At 45.3% G+C, this 14671-nt stretch overlaps 1 long non-coding RNA gene across 6 annotated transcripts in view; it reads left to right on the top strand.

Annotated features, from left to right (window-relative positions):
* The window catches only part of LOC146057820 (uncharacterized), a 53755-nt gene that overhangs the window by 32249 nt on the left and 6835 nt on the right, over positions 1-14671 (top strand). For 3 of the 6 annotated variants that reach the window (XR_014469787.1, XR_014469782.1, XR_014469785.1), the window contains one exon: positions 3389-3584. This is a non-coding gene — a long non-coding RNA (uncharacterized LOC146057820). Of the gene's footprint in view, positions 1-3388; positions 4856-5100; positions 5423-6504; positions 8562-14671 lie in introns of those variants that run through there. The other 3 variants (XR_014469783.1, XR_014469784.1, XR_014469786.1) reach the window with 3 other exon arrangements.

Raw genomic sequence — 14671 nt, 5'->3', positions numbered from 1 at the left:
TATAATGATGCTGCTGAGTGGAAGGGTTGGCAAAATTAATATGAACCCTTTGTATATAATAAATACAGGGCCGTTTCTAGACAATTTAGCTCCCAGGGCAAAGAAATAAAAATGCCCCCCCCCCCCCAAAATATACAGAAGAAATTGCGCGCGCGGCGAAATAGGGGGCATGGTTTATTTTTAAAGGGGTGTGGCTTAATATAAGGGCGTGGTCTAGCAGGAAAACAATTACCTTACATCTCACTTTTGCAACCTACATTGGTTACCGCAGGAATTGTCATTGTCCTCCCGCACTTAAGTTGGCGGGCTGAAGGCCACACAGTGACATAAAAATAAAAAGGCCCACACAGTGACCTAGACGCCTCACAGATCAAGGCCAAACAATGACAGACTACTTAAATCATTATACACTATTTATCAGTGATGCCAATTACACATTATGCCGCACACTGTGATGACAATTACACATTACGCCGCACACTGTGATGACAATTACACATTACGCCGCACACTGTGATGACAATTACACATTACGCCGCACACTGTGATGACAATTACATATTACGCCGCACACCATGATGACAATTACACATTATGTCGCACACGATAATGCCCATTAGATCCCACACTGTGATGCCCATTATACCCCACACTGTGATGCCCATTATACCCCACACTGTGATGGCAATTACACAATACTCCCCACACCGTAATGCCTATTACACATTATGCCCCAGGCGCCGCTGCCGTACAACTGATGCCATTTACTAATATGCCCCCACAGTGCCAGAAATGCCCCCACAGTGCCATACATATATGCCCCCACAGTGCCACAGATATACCCCCACAGTGCCACAGATATACCCCCACAGTGCCACACATATGCCCCCACAGTGCCACAGATATACCCCCACAGTGCCACACATATGCCCCCACAGTGCTAGATATGCCCCCACAGTGCCACAGATATGCCCCCACAGTGACACATATATGCCCCCACAATGCCAAATATGCCCCCACAGTGCCACAGATATGCCTTCACAGTGCCACAGATATGCCCCTACAGTGCCAGATATGCCCCCACAGTGCCACAGATATGCCCCCACAGTGCTACAGATATACCCCCACAATGCCAAATATGCCCCCACAATGCCAAATATGCCCCCACAGTGCCACAGATACTGTATGTCTTCACAGTGCCACACATTTGCCCCTACAGTGCCAGATATGCCCCCACAGTGCCACAGATATGCCCCCACAGTGCCACACATATGCCCCCAAGTGCCACAACTTACTGTGGCCCTGGGTCTCCCCCTCCAGTCCCCCGCTGCAGCCATCGCTGGTGTTGGTGGTGGTGCTGCTGATGCTGCTTCTTCTTCTTTCCATGGGAGGGGAGCGCATCGCGCGTCTCTCCTTCCCCTTGTCCCTGAGCCGCTAGCCATATTTCATGCCTCGCGGGCTGGCTCCTGATTGGCTGTCGGCCCGCGAGCGCTCTCTGATTGGCTGACAGCCAGGCCCCAGTGAGCGAGGGGAAGGAGAGACGCAAGATGCGTTCCGCTCCCCTCCCCTTCCCTGGGAAATTAGTGAGTGAGCGCCTGATCTTGTCGAGGCGGCCGGGGAGAGGGGGAGGAATTGAGGCGGCAGCAGCGTTGGGGGGAGCTGCCGGGCGCCCTAGCTGTTAACAGAGGCGGACAAGCCGTGTGGCACCCCGGGCTGCTGCATGGCTTGTCCGCCTCTAGAAACGGCCCTGTATAAATAAGTAATCTATGGAGACAGAAACGTGATAATTTTGACATTATGTAGATAGTGCTTATAATTCATTGCCTTTAGGTAGTGCCAGATTAAGCCTTCGGGGGGCCCGGGGCACTTTAGACAGCGGGCCCCCTTGCACTTGTCATTACTGGCCACAAACTGCATGTGTCAAAACACAGAGTAAAGGCAGTATAAACTTGGTCAATGGGTAACTACAGGGGATATATATATATATATATATATATATATATATATATATATATATATTATATATATATACATACACACACATACACATAAATACATACCACATGAAAAGCCTGTGTTTGTCCCTCTGCACCTTACTCTGTAGGAGACCTCACAGTCCCAGTGCTGCCTCTGATTAAAAACCCTCCCATGACTTGGCTGCTACTGCTGTTCTCCATGGGCCTGAGAAGCATGTAATGAGCTCCACCAATCAGAGCTCAGCACAAACATCTCAGCCTCTGCCCTCTGGTGCAAAGTGTCATGGGACTTAGTCAACTCCCAGTAATGCACTGCACACTTGTGCAATCAGTGTGCCTTGGCTCCCGATGCTCAGCACCATTAATCATTGTCACATTGGCAGATAGGTGAAGCTGCAGCACTACCCCACTCCCATGCACAAAACCTTTAGCTTACATTTTTTTTTTATAATAATAATAATAATAATAATAATAATATATATATATATATTTTGTTAAATACATGCCAACCACAGGGGGCCCCTAGCTAGAGGGGGGCCCAGGGGTTCTGACAACTTGTGCCCCCATTATAATCCGGCCCTGCCTTTAGACGAGTGACAAATATTTTGAATATTTTCACTGGCCAGAACCCTGGTGATGTTACTGGCCAGCTTAGATGCTTCGGGTACTATCCTTTGTGTTGGCCTAAAATGTACAGATCTCCCTAATCATGATCTGATTGTTATACAGGTCATAACATGTGATCATCATTTGATATCAGAATTTACTTCCTATTTATTTAGCACATTCTAGAAGTTAATAGATAGAATCTGGTTGGTTGCCCATAGCAACATCTCTTCTTTAATAGAACTCCAATCTTAGTAAATAAACGCCTGAGTAGGGTCTTTTTTTAAGCAACTGCACACAAAGGTCTCCAGGAACAGATATGAGAGGGTAACATTTTAAGTCTGCTTTATCACTAGATGTTAACATCTTATTCTAGTTCATCTACAACATGGACTAGATCACAGGTTCTCAAACTCGGTCCTCAGGACCCCACACTGTGCATGTTTTGCTTGTCTCCTCACAGTGAAATAATTAGCTCCACCTGTGGATCATTTAAATTCTGTCAATGAGTAATGAATGCACCTGTGCACCTGCCGGGTGATCTGGAAAACCTGAACTGTGTGGGGTCCTGAGGACCGAGTCAACCTCTTGACTAGATAGTCTAAATGGTTCGTTATAGGCACCAATTTCGTGTCGTTGACATCTTAGTGTTATGGAAAGTAATCTTGTGCTTATGGAATGGTGCTATTGAATTAAACGAGTTGTCGACTTATGAATAAACTTATTTTCCACATCCCTGGGAACTTTCCCTTATACCTGTGGATCAATGTTGTCTTGGTACTTTCATGATGCTTTTTTTTCCACAGAACTCTTTTCAAGCACCATGGGCCAATTCAAACTTCAGCACTGAGAAGCTTGGCAAGACCACGCTCTGTGATTCAATGGAAAGATGGATCTTATTCTCTACACGTGAAAGCCAGGTTTAGGAGGGGGTTGCCCCTTTTAAAAAGTATTCTGAAGACCAGTCAACAGTACAAGGCTCAGCCGCAGCCTTGAAAGGAGGTCCGGTATAATTTTTGAAAGATGATAGAAAAAAATCGCAAAGTACAGTATGATCCCCACAAAGAAACACTGTAGTGCTCCCGCTCGGGTTAGTCATGGAAGTGTCCTGGAGAATTATTTATGATAGGGAAGCTCCAGTTAACTCCGGCAATATCCTTTTTCTGTGAAGAGCAGGAATTTATATCGAATCAGGTTATTGTAGTCAGTATATTTTCATAAACACCAATAATTCTTTGGAAATCCTTGAGTAAAACAGCTCGTGATTAATGACAGGGAGTGAAGTTAACTTCTATATAAACACAATGATTTCTGAATATTGGCTTTTTCACAGTAAATATACCACATAAATAATAGCACATAGTTTATTTTAATTAATTTGTCTGAGATCTATATACTATAGGTGCTTTGTTCCAGCAGCCTTTAGCTAGCAAAGCAACAAAGGTTTGGCTTTTTTTATGTATAGCACTGGCTTTCAGCCATGACTTGTGTTCTTCAATGTAATTATACACAACCACTGGGAATGGGACATCACCACTGACAGGTACATAGGTCAAGGGGAGGAACAAAGAGGATACTAAGCCCAGTACTTGCTTTCTGGACCATAATTCATAGCAGTAAATAAAGAAATCAATAACAAATGTTGATAATATTCAGCACGGCATGAAATACATTGCCTAATAGTTGACGTCTGGTCCATTTTTGGTTATTGTATCTGTTTTCAAAGCATTTCCATATAGACTAGTTTGGCAATAAACCATAATTTCAACCATACTGTATGTCCCATATGATCAATTGGGCTGGACAGAGAACAGTGTGTTGAGTCATATAAATATGTACAATTGGGCATAATGCAGCACGGGATGCGGTCATGACCGTCGACAGTCATTAGGTCGACACCATTAGGTCGACATGGGAAAAGGTCGACAGTCAAAATGTCGACATGGGGTTTTTCACTGTTTTTTGAGCAGACATGTGCCGACAGGTGGTATTTCATGCCCTACCATCCACTAGGGCGTGGTGGGAGAAGAATAAAATAGTGTGTCGAGCGTAGCGAGGCACCGTGCCTGATGCATCGCGAGCGCAGCGAGCATTGCGAGGGAACGTGGTGCACTTGAAACTGTTTCCATGTCGACTGTGTGGACATCCAGGTCAAAAAACAGTGAAAAACCCCAGGTGGACCTTTTGACTGTCGACCTAGACATTGTCGAACTAACGACCTGTCGAACTAATGACCTTTCGACCTAAAACCATGTCAACCTTTTCCCAAGTAGACCTAGAACCATGTCGACCTAGTGGTGTCGACCTAATGACTGTCGACCATCATGCTGTAGACCAAATGATCCCAATCCATGCAGCACATATGAATGCATTTTTTATATCTACCATTCTGATTATCGGGTCCATCCAGTATATGGCCATATGAATATTGTATAGCATATACATGTTTAAAAAATGCCATGCAGATTGTCTTCAACACTATCAATGATCTCTATGTATTGTCATCCTTTCTGTGTAGAGCAACAAGACCCCTCACATCTCCTAAGCAAATTTGCCTCTGCTTCACTGATGTCCTCCTATTGCTAAGAATTAGCCCTTCTTTGAACCATAATAATCTACATGATACTATATTTATTGGGGATATGAACATACAATATCAAAATTATAGCTGTCCCAATTATGAGATTGCTTATAGGAACCCAACATTCAGGAATGCATACAGCCCTTATGAAATTGCCTTTGTCTAAGTAAACTAATACTAATTGCCTAAACTAATGCCTGTTATATTAGACACCATCTGGAATAGCCGGCATTGCTCGGGTTGAAGAATGGACCTTGAGGTATATCTGCAGCCTTCATTTTTATATATTGTCCTCGCATATAACCCCATTCCATTGATCACGAGAAGAACCCCACTCTTTACTTACATGGTTATAACTATTCTGTATAGCCATTACTACAGAGTATTTAGACAGTTTTCCATAAACAATGTTGTGGGTTTTTCCATTAGGAGACAGAATGAAACGGCTGTTGGGAGCCCCAACTTTTAAACTTGCCACACACAACTGTCCATGGGGAAAGCAAGGAGTATTCAGATCAACACCTGTTACCTTCAAAGGTTTACTATGGGCCTTATTGATAGTAATTGCAAAAGATAGCATCATTGGAAAAGGCAATCTCTTGAATTCAAATGGCATGTCTGTTTGTTATTTGAGAGATGTGTAGAATGAACATGCTGTATCTTCTCCTTTACCACATTCTGTTATGGTAATGGCTTCAATGACATGGCCTTTGAAAGGTTTTTCAATGTCTTGTACCATTGCAAAGTTTTGGAGCATCCAGGTTTCTAATGATTGGCACACCGACTTTCAAAAATTATTTGCGCAGGGTCATCGCTGGTGTTTCGTGACATTTCAAAAATACAGCTAGATAATGCAGTTTGGCCTGGGTTAGTGCCAGTGCCAACTGACCTATAATTGAAAAACTGACCTGCCAGCTCCTCCAATATTGTGTTATTGACTTGCAGGTTTTCCTTGCAGCTGCTGACTCCATGGCCCTTGAGGCTGCATGTCTAGCAAGATCATCTGATTGACATGTTTGGCTTGCAGCTGGGGACTCCACGGCAGCCCTGGATGCTGCATGCCTAGTCTCATCAGAAGATTTTTGAGCTAGCCTTGCATTGAGTGATTATCTCTCTTGAGTGGCTACTTGTCTTTGTTATTGAGCTGCCAAGCGTGCTTGTACATCACTGAAGTCTTCTCATGTCTTGCTACTCTTTTACTTCTAGCAGCTGTAGAGCTGCGACCCACACTGGAACCTTATATGGCTTTTCTGAAACTAATGGTGGCCATACATCTACAGATCGATTGTCAGATTGGGCCAGTTGGAACAAACACCTGGTAATATCTGAATGACAGTTTTTGGCAGTTTTCCAGCATTTCAAAGCAAATGGTCAACTGTCATTTGCTCTCATCCATTACCAGGATTTTGTTCCAACCATCCCAATCTGACAATCGATCTGTAGATGTATGGCCAGCTTAAGTCTGTAGGTGTGCTTTAGCAGTGAGTGGTCCAGAAAAGGACAGCACATTTGAAGGCTGATATGTGGAAAGCTAATGGGGGAAAGCTTTGAGAAGGAACACAGAAGTCATTCACACCTGGATTACAATGAATGGGGCAGATGTATTAAGCCTAGTGAAGAGAAAAAGTGGAGATAAAGTAGAAGGTGATAACACACCAGCCAATCAGCTATGTTTCAAACATCACATTTAACAGTTGGCTTGTGCCTTCCTCTTTATCTCCACTTTATCTCTTCACCAGGCTTAATACATCTGCCCCACTGTTTGGAATGGGGAATATCAGGAGCAGATTGACTAACAGAACACAAATCAGTACAGCTTCCAAAATCCCTATGGTTCTGCAGAACAGAAATCATTGGTGAGCAGAAATCTCTGCAGACCAACATTGGAGACCGTGGCTAGTAACTGTCATTGCAGGTGCAGGGAGACAGGTGTCCTCCAGCTTACTGCTCTACCGTTGGAGCTCTTCTTTCTCCCTCTGGTACACATCAGCCTGCTTCAGATCAGTGGCATTTTTAGCACTGAGAGACATCCTGAGCAAGATGCTTAAACAAAAAATTTAATACAGAGACTCTGCGGCCTAGTTGGTGGCCATTATGTAGACCTGCAAGGCCTCTACAAAGTTCAACCTATTCCTGGTCAAACTAAACCACCATGCTAAATTTAGTGGAGCTTGGTAGAAAACATAAAGGACAAACACACACACACACACACACATACACAAACAAACAAACAAACAAACATGTTCTCCCTTATTATATAGAGAGTTGTTTGATTTTGCCTTACTAGCACTCAGTTTCAAGCACTCTGAGGTAACAGAAATACCTTGCATTCCTCTATATATATATATTACTTGCCCCTTAGCAGACTGGGGATGAAAGTGGCCCTGTCAGTTTACAGCACCCTGAACTTCATCAGTAAACAGTTACAAAAATCTGGCAACATGTCCCAGAGTTCAGTAGCAATGTGAACAGAACACAGCATAAAGAACGAACTGCAGCCAGATGTCTGTCATTCGTCCCATCCTCCACTCGCCATATCCAGATTGCAGAAAGGTCACAGAGCCCCGTCTGGACATTAACCTCAAGCTTGCCAGACACCAAGTGTGACTGCACAAAACAATACAAATTAACCAGTGTGCCATTGTGGATGGGAAACTATTAGATTAAAACAAATATCAAATCTGACAGAAATAAAGAAGAAAGAGAGGTTCCAGGATGACATGAACAAATTAGGAAATTATAACATACACAAAAGGGGAAATGAGGAGAAGAAACGCTAAAGGCGGAAAGAGAACATACTTTAGATTAGGAATATCATGGGAATACGCATGCATTGCTCAGCAGAGATGGAAAGAGGTCAAGCAAGCAAGGCAATGAGAACCTGGGAGGATGAAAGAAGGGAGCAAGGACGTAGCGAATGAGAGAACAGGACAGAAATCATTGTTCTAGTGACAGAGTCAAATAAAAGACTGATATAGAATGGAGAAATGGATGGAAACGTGAGACAGAGATGCTAAAAAGGACAATTCTACAAGAGAAATAAATAAGGAATGGGAGAAAACGTATATCATGGGCAAATCTTTAATGCTCGGTCAAATAAGGAAGGCACAAACTGATAGTAATACAATATAATAGAAAGCACAGATAAAATCCTGGATCCATCAGGGCAGACAGAAAAGAACATCCCTGGAAAAAGACTAATAGAACAGTGTTTACAGAGACAAAGGGGGAGAGACAAAGACACAGGGAGAGAGTGAATGTTAAAACAGACTGACAGAAAGAATGTACTCCATGCAGATACCATGGACAGATCAGTTTGTATAATTCAGATAATAAAAGCCAGACAGATAAACAGGATCTAAAAACAGACCGGCAGACCGTGTGAGAAGAGAAGCTGGGTATGTATGTAGTGTAAATACATTCTCACAGGGTTACAGGGATCTAGCATGAAGTAACTGGTAGAAATATCCAAGGGAATAGGATGAACAAAGATCTCACTGCAGCATGGTTATTGTGCCCATATAGTCGGGGAAGAGGGTATTTTTTTTACTAAAGGTCAATTTTAATCAATTTTGATTCATTTCAGGTCAATCGCAATCGATGTTGACCTTCCAGGGCTTCCCATTTATTAACATTTAAAAACTAATATAAAAAAATCATTCATTACTAAATGTAATAGACACATTGGGGTAGATTTAATAAGATGGGAGTTCTATTGAAGATTGGCTGTCGCTTATAGCAACCAATCAGAATCTACGGTACTATTTATTTAGAACCTTCTAGAAGATAATAGATAGAATCTGATTGGTTGCTATGAGCAACATTCCATCTTCAATAGAACTCCCATCTTTATCCCAATGAGGGGTATACAATTTCCTCTGGGGATTTACCCCAAGTAATTATATCCTCGAAAAGTCCTTGCAAGCTGCAACTTATCTGGGACCTTCCTTAACCTGCCACAGCCAGCCTAAACAAAATCCTTAATAAATGCCTTTTTGGGGACACGAACATGAAAACACATCTTTTTAATGAAGCAGTGTGTTTTTGCAAGAGAATGGATTGTTTGTCAGGCAACCTAATAGGACTGTGTGGAAAAAATATCGCTGAGACTTCAGGGAAAGTCATAAAAAACTCCAGTTTATAGCGGCCGATGATTTTTCACAGATAATTGTTGATGATTATCAGTTAAGATTGCTATGAGCATCAGTGGCGTAACTATAGCTCCGCAGCCCCCGCGGTGGCGGGGGGGCGCAGAGAAATTGGGGGCGCCGCCGGGGGGGGCTGCGGGGCTATAGTTACCCGCGGTCTGCGTCTCGCCCGGCTCTCTGTCGGGACCTTCCTGACGTCACGGTCCTGGCCGGCTCCTGCTGCAATGAAAACTGACAATTAGAAAATGGCTGCCCCCATACTGCAGACAATTTTCTGTCTGCAGTATGGGGGCAGCCATTTTCTAAGAGTCCGTTTTCATTGTAGCAGCAGGAGCCGGCCGGGACCGTGACGTCAGGAAGGTCCCGACAGAGAGCCGGGCGAGACGACGCAGACCGGGTAAGAAGGGGGGGCAGGTAAGGTGGGGGGCGCCGAATAAACGTGCGGCGGGGGGGCGCTGAATAGTTAGTTACGCCCCTGATGAGCATATAAAACCTGTCACCATTCTAGGATTGTGGTGGTCTTATGAAAAGATAGACACCATCCTGTGGTTAGATAGAATACTTTTCTAATACATCTCATCACAGTGTTACAGCACAATGGTAATTAAGCAGTATGTAAATGTCACAGATTTTCTAACTCTATAATTGTTGTTTTTGATATAAAAAATACAACTTTAAACAATGATTTAAGCTTGAGGAGGGCCTGTCACATTCATATTAATATTATAATGTAATAACTCATGCATACATGCAAGTAAAAAGAAAAGATGACATGGAGTATGTTATATATACACATACACCTCACTCCAGCTCATGGAGACCTGCAAAATATCACCAAGCATCTCTTTATGGTATCTCGATAGGTAACTGTCTCTCGTATACATCTGTCATCATCTGCAGCAAATGTTTTATGATAGAAAGCAGGCACCAAGCAGACAGTTGGCTCAGGCACCCTCTGCTCAAAGCAGTAAACATACTGAAATGGAAACTATGCATCTATAATGTACATATACACTTTGGATTTGTTCAATAAAGGACACTGTATATATATATATATATATATATATATGAATATATATATATAAAAGATATGTTAAAAAATTATTTAATTAGAACATAATTAATATGTCATATATGCATATAATATAAAAACAACGATAAAACAACGCTGGGACCTGAATTAAGAAGGAATTTAAATTAACCTGCTCTGGACTGTCCAATTCCCAAGGTGGAGTCCAATTGTAATCCAATTGGGCCAATGAGGGCCAATGACAAGCTAAGAAGCCACTGGAGGTGTACCTTGTGGTGGATGGATGGTGTAGTACCAGGGGGATCCTCTCTAGAGTGCAGTGTGCTTGGTTGAATGCCAAGAAGGCCGCTGGAGGTGTCCTGATCCAATGTGGACTGGTAAATCAAGAAGGGTCCTCTATAAAGTACACTTGTGCTTGAAGAAGATGAAGTGCTCCAAATGGGGGGACGGATGGATGAAAACGTCCAGAAAATTGTGCAGGAAAAGGAAAAGTGTCCAAAACAGGTCCCAGCAGTAAACCTCTGGACGTTTTCATCCATCCGTCCCCCCATTTGGAGCACTTCATCTTCTTCAAGCACAAGTGTACTTTATAGAGGACCCTTCTTGATTTACCAGTCCACATTGGATCAGGACACCTCCAGCAGCCTTCTTGGCATTCAACCAAGCACACTGCACTCTAGAGAGGATCCCCCTGGTACTGTACTACACCATCCATCCAACCCAAGTGACACCTCGAGTGGATTCTTAGCTTGTCATTGGCCCTCATTGGCCCAATCGAATTACAATTGGACTCCACCTTGGGAATTGGACAGTCCAGAGCAGGTTAATTTAAATTCCTTCTTAATTCAGGTCCCAGCGTTGTTTTATCATTATTTTTATATTATATGCATATATGACATATGAATTATGTTCTAATTAAATAACTTTTGGTACTTGTGTACTAGCGCGCCCACGATATTTGGTCGCACAACATATAATCGCATCGCATGGCATACACCTGATGCACTGCGATGCGATTTAAAATTGTATAAGCCCCCTATACGATGTTTAATTGTATAAGCACCCTAATGGGGCTTACAATGTTAAATGCACCCCCACGCCACCCCCACTATGAACGTGAACCCGAAGCGTGGCGAACGCAGCGAGCCCGCGAGGGGCGGCGGTACGCGTCCTCCGACCTTTTCATACCCCCACTATCCACGTCGGCATGGAGTTGATCTTATATAGTGTGGCGAGCGCAGCGAGCCACCGAGCCCGAAGCGTGGTGAGCGCAGCGAGCCCCGCAAGGGGACGCGTATTACTTTACATGTATTCCGCGTCCCCTCGCCACGCTTCGGGCTCGGTGGCTCGCTGCGCTCGCCACATTATATAAAATCAACTGCCACCGGAAGACTGTCCTTCTCCTCCACTGAGTCAACCGCTGGCTGCCCGCCCCGCCTGTGCTGCTGCTGTGCAGCTGACTGAAATAAGCTGGGTCACGGTGCAGTAGCTGAGCCAGCGGAAACTAATCGGCGGGCGGGGGTAAAGCTGCCGTCACAACAGGTAAATTGCTGCTGTAGTTAAGCAGGTTTGTTTTATCCCCCCTGTTACATGTATAACGAGGGAGTGGCTTGCAGGAACGGCATCCCCACTTAGCCATGCCCCTTTCTATGAGACCACACCCATTTTTAGTTTGCTCGGCATTTGCCGCGCAGCAGTCCCTGCCCTAGTACAGCATTGAGCTGAATCTGGGACCACCCATTAGCAAAGTTCTAGATTAGCCAGTGACCCCAACCCTGCACAAATCTAACTCCCTAACACACCTGCACCCCAGCCCTGCACCCTTCCTAACACACATTTACTCCAACGCTGCACCCACCCAGCTCACTAACACACCTGTACGCCAGCCCTGCACCCTTCCTAACACACACATGTAAACCCAGTCCTGCACCCTTCCTAACACACATTTAAACCCAGCCCTGCACCCTTCCTAACACAAATGTAAAACCAGTCATCTTTCTGTATGTCCTGTCAGGGTTTCTCTGGATCCATTTGCCTAGGGCGCCGGCCACTGGAGGGCGGTACTAAACCGCCGAGGTACCATGGAGAGATACCAGAAAGCAGGGAGCGGGGAGCAGGTGAGTCTGTAATCCTCCCTGTCCCCTCCTCGACCCCCATCCTATCCGTTAATCAATGCTGCCCCCCGCACCGCCCGCCGCCCGCTCCCCGCTGGGGGGATTTCAGTGCGGCAGTATCGCCTGCCACAGTATCGCCCGCACACACCCCCCCTTGCCATATCGCAGTATCGCCCCCCCCCCCCCCCCTGCCGAAGTATCGTCTGCACCCTCCCCCCCGGCAGGTGGCGCGGGGGGTTTTGCCTGGGGCGGGCGGGGGGCTTGCACCGGCCCTGTCTGGATCCAATGCTTCTGAGCAGGAGCTGAAGAAGCACTTGTGCTGGAGGAGGCTGAGCTACCAGCCAATCTGTGGTAAGGAGCAGCCAGCCCAGTAGCAGCAGCAGTTATGAGGTGCTGGGAGGAGAGGAGGAGGGACACACACAAGCCTCAAGACTGCCGGGTGCCCAATCACATCTGCCTCAGTGACTGGGGTGTGCTTTCATATAGGCAGAAAGCACATCCTTGTCACTGAGGCACTTCTATATGTGCCGCTTATAGACCTTTTTTGAATGGGCTGTTACAGCCTGCTGATGGCCCCACCCACTGCCCGTCCCCATTTTCTGGTACTTTAATATTGCCAGCGGGATGCACCACTCTTGGTGCCTCCGAAACCAATTTTAAAAAAACTTGTAAAATGATTAGGATAATATATGTGTTAAGTATAAGTATAAGTATTTTCTTTGTATTTATTATGTTACTCATTAATGACAGGGAAGGCACTGCCTCCCCTGACTACACATCCCTAGAGACTCGGCATTCACAGACATCCACTATAAATTTTGGAGGTCATTCTAGTCAGGGCCGCTTTAGGCATTTGCCTAGGGCGTCGGCCACTGGAGGGCGGTACTGAGCTGCTGGAGGAGCAGCAGCAGCAGCAGGAACGCTCCTGCGAGGAGAGCAGCAGGAATAAAGGTGCATCTGCCAGACCAGTTACTCTGCTATTCAGGTGAGTGAGCCGTAGGCCCCCGCCCGCCTCCCCCTGCCTGTAGCCCGCCTGTGTTACTCCCTCGCTGCGTTAAACTCACGGCCCCCCCTGCCTGGAGCCCGCCTGTCGCCTGTGTTAGGAGCAATCTTCGGGGAGTGGCGCCCCCCCCTCCCCAGCTAGTCAGCGCCGCCGTCAATACGCTGCCCCCCCCCCCCCCCCCCCAATTTTGCCTGGGGCGGTGAGAGTGCTTGCACCAGCACTGATTCTAGTCATTCTGAAATGAGTGATGAATGATGGTATCAATGAGAGATGGTAATGGCCTGCGCATGTGCATATTCGCTTATGTGCATTTGCAGGCCATCTGTGCTAATGGACACGGTAACTTGTAGTAGTTGTGGGGTTAATCAGAAATGAGGATGAGAGTTTTTATAGAACTGATATAGCCAGGTTAGTTTACTGGAGTAGTGTAAATCAGCTTGTCCTGAACGGTGCCAAAACAAAAGAAATGATAATTGATTTTAGAAGGAGTATTGGCCCTGCCAAGTTGTCAGTGACAATAGAGGAGACTAATATTGGGATAGTCGAATCTTTTAAGTTTCTTAGCACCACGGTCTCAAATAATATAAAGTGGTCAACAAAACTTTTTGTCATTTAAAGAAAGGTCCAGCAATGACTCTTCTATTTGAAGAAGGTTGAAGGTGGCAGCTGTGGGTAGAGACACTCTCGGGAATTTCTATCGCTGCACTATTGGGAGTGTTCTGACATATGGAATAATTGTGTGGTTTGGAAATTGTACTGCGGGGAAGAGAGGGGACAAGAATGTCTTGGGATTCGGTATGATATACCTACAGTCAAAAGTACAGAAAAGGTCAAAATACCGACATTGAAAATACCGACACGGTCAAAATACCGACAAGGTCAAAATAACGACATTTAAAATATGCACGGGTCGAAAAGTATACAAAAGTTATTCACAATTTTTTTGGTCTGTATGTTGACGTAGGACGACATGAAATCCATGAGTGTACCGCGTCCCCTCGCATGGCTCGCCATGCTTCGGGCACGGTGCCTCGCTACGCTCAACACACTATTTTATTCTCCCTCCACACCCTAGCGGATGGTAGGGCATGAAATTCTGCCTCCCGGCACATGTCGTGCGACATGGACAGTGAAACGTAGTACCGCATCCCCTCGCATGGCTCACTACGCTCGGCACACTATTATGTTCCCCCTCCATGTCCACCGGGATGGT

The sequence above is a fragment of the Crinia signifera genome, chromosome 2, assembly GCF_055691185.1.
Source record: "Crinia signifera chromosome 2, ASM5569118v1, whole genome shotgun sequence".
Taxonomy (NCBI): domain Eukaryota; kingdom Metazoa; phylum Chordata; class Amphibia; order Anura; family Myobatrachidae; genus Crinia; species Crinia signifera.
The sequence above is the reverse complement of the archived record's forward strand: the minus strand, read 5'-3'. Positions and strand labels throughout refer to the sequence as shown.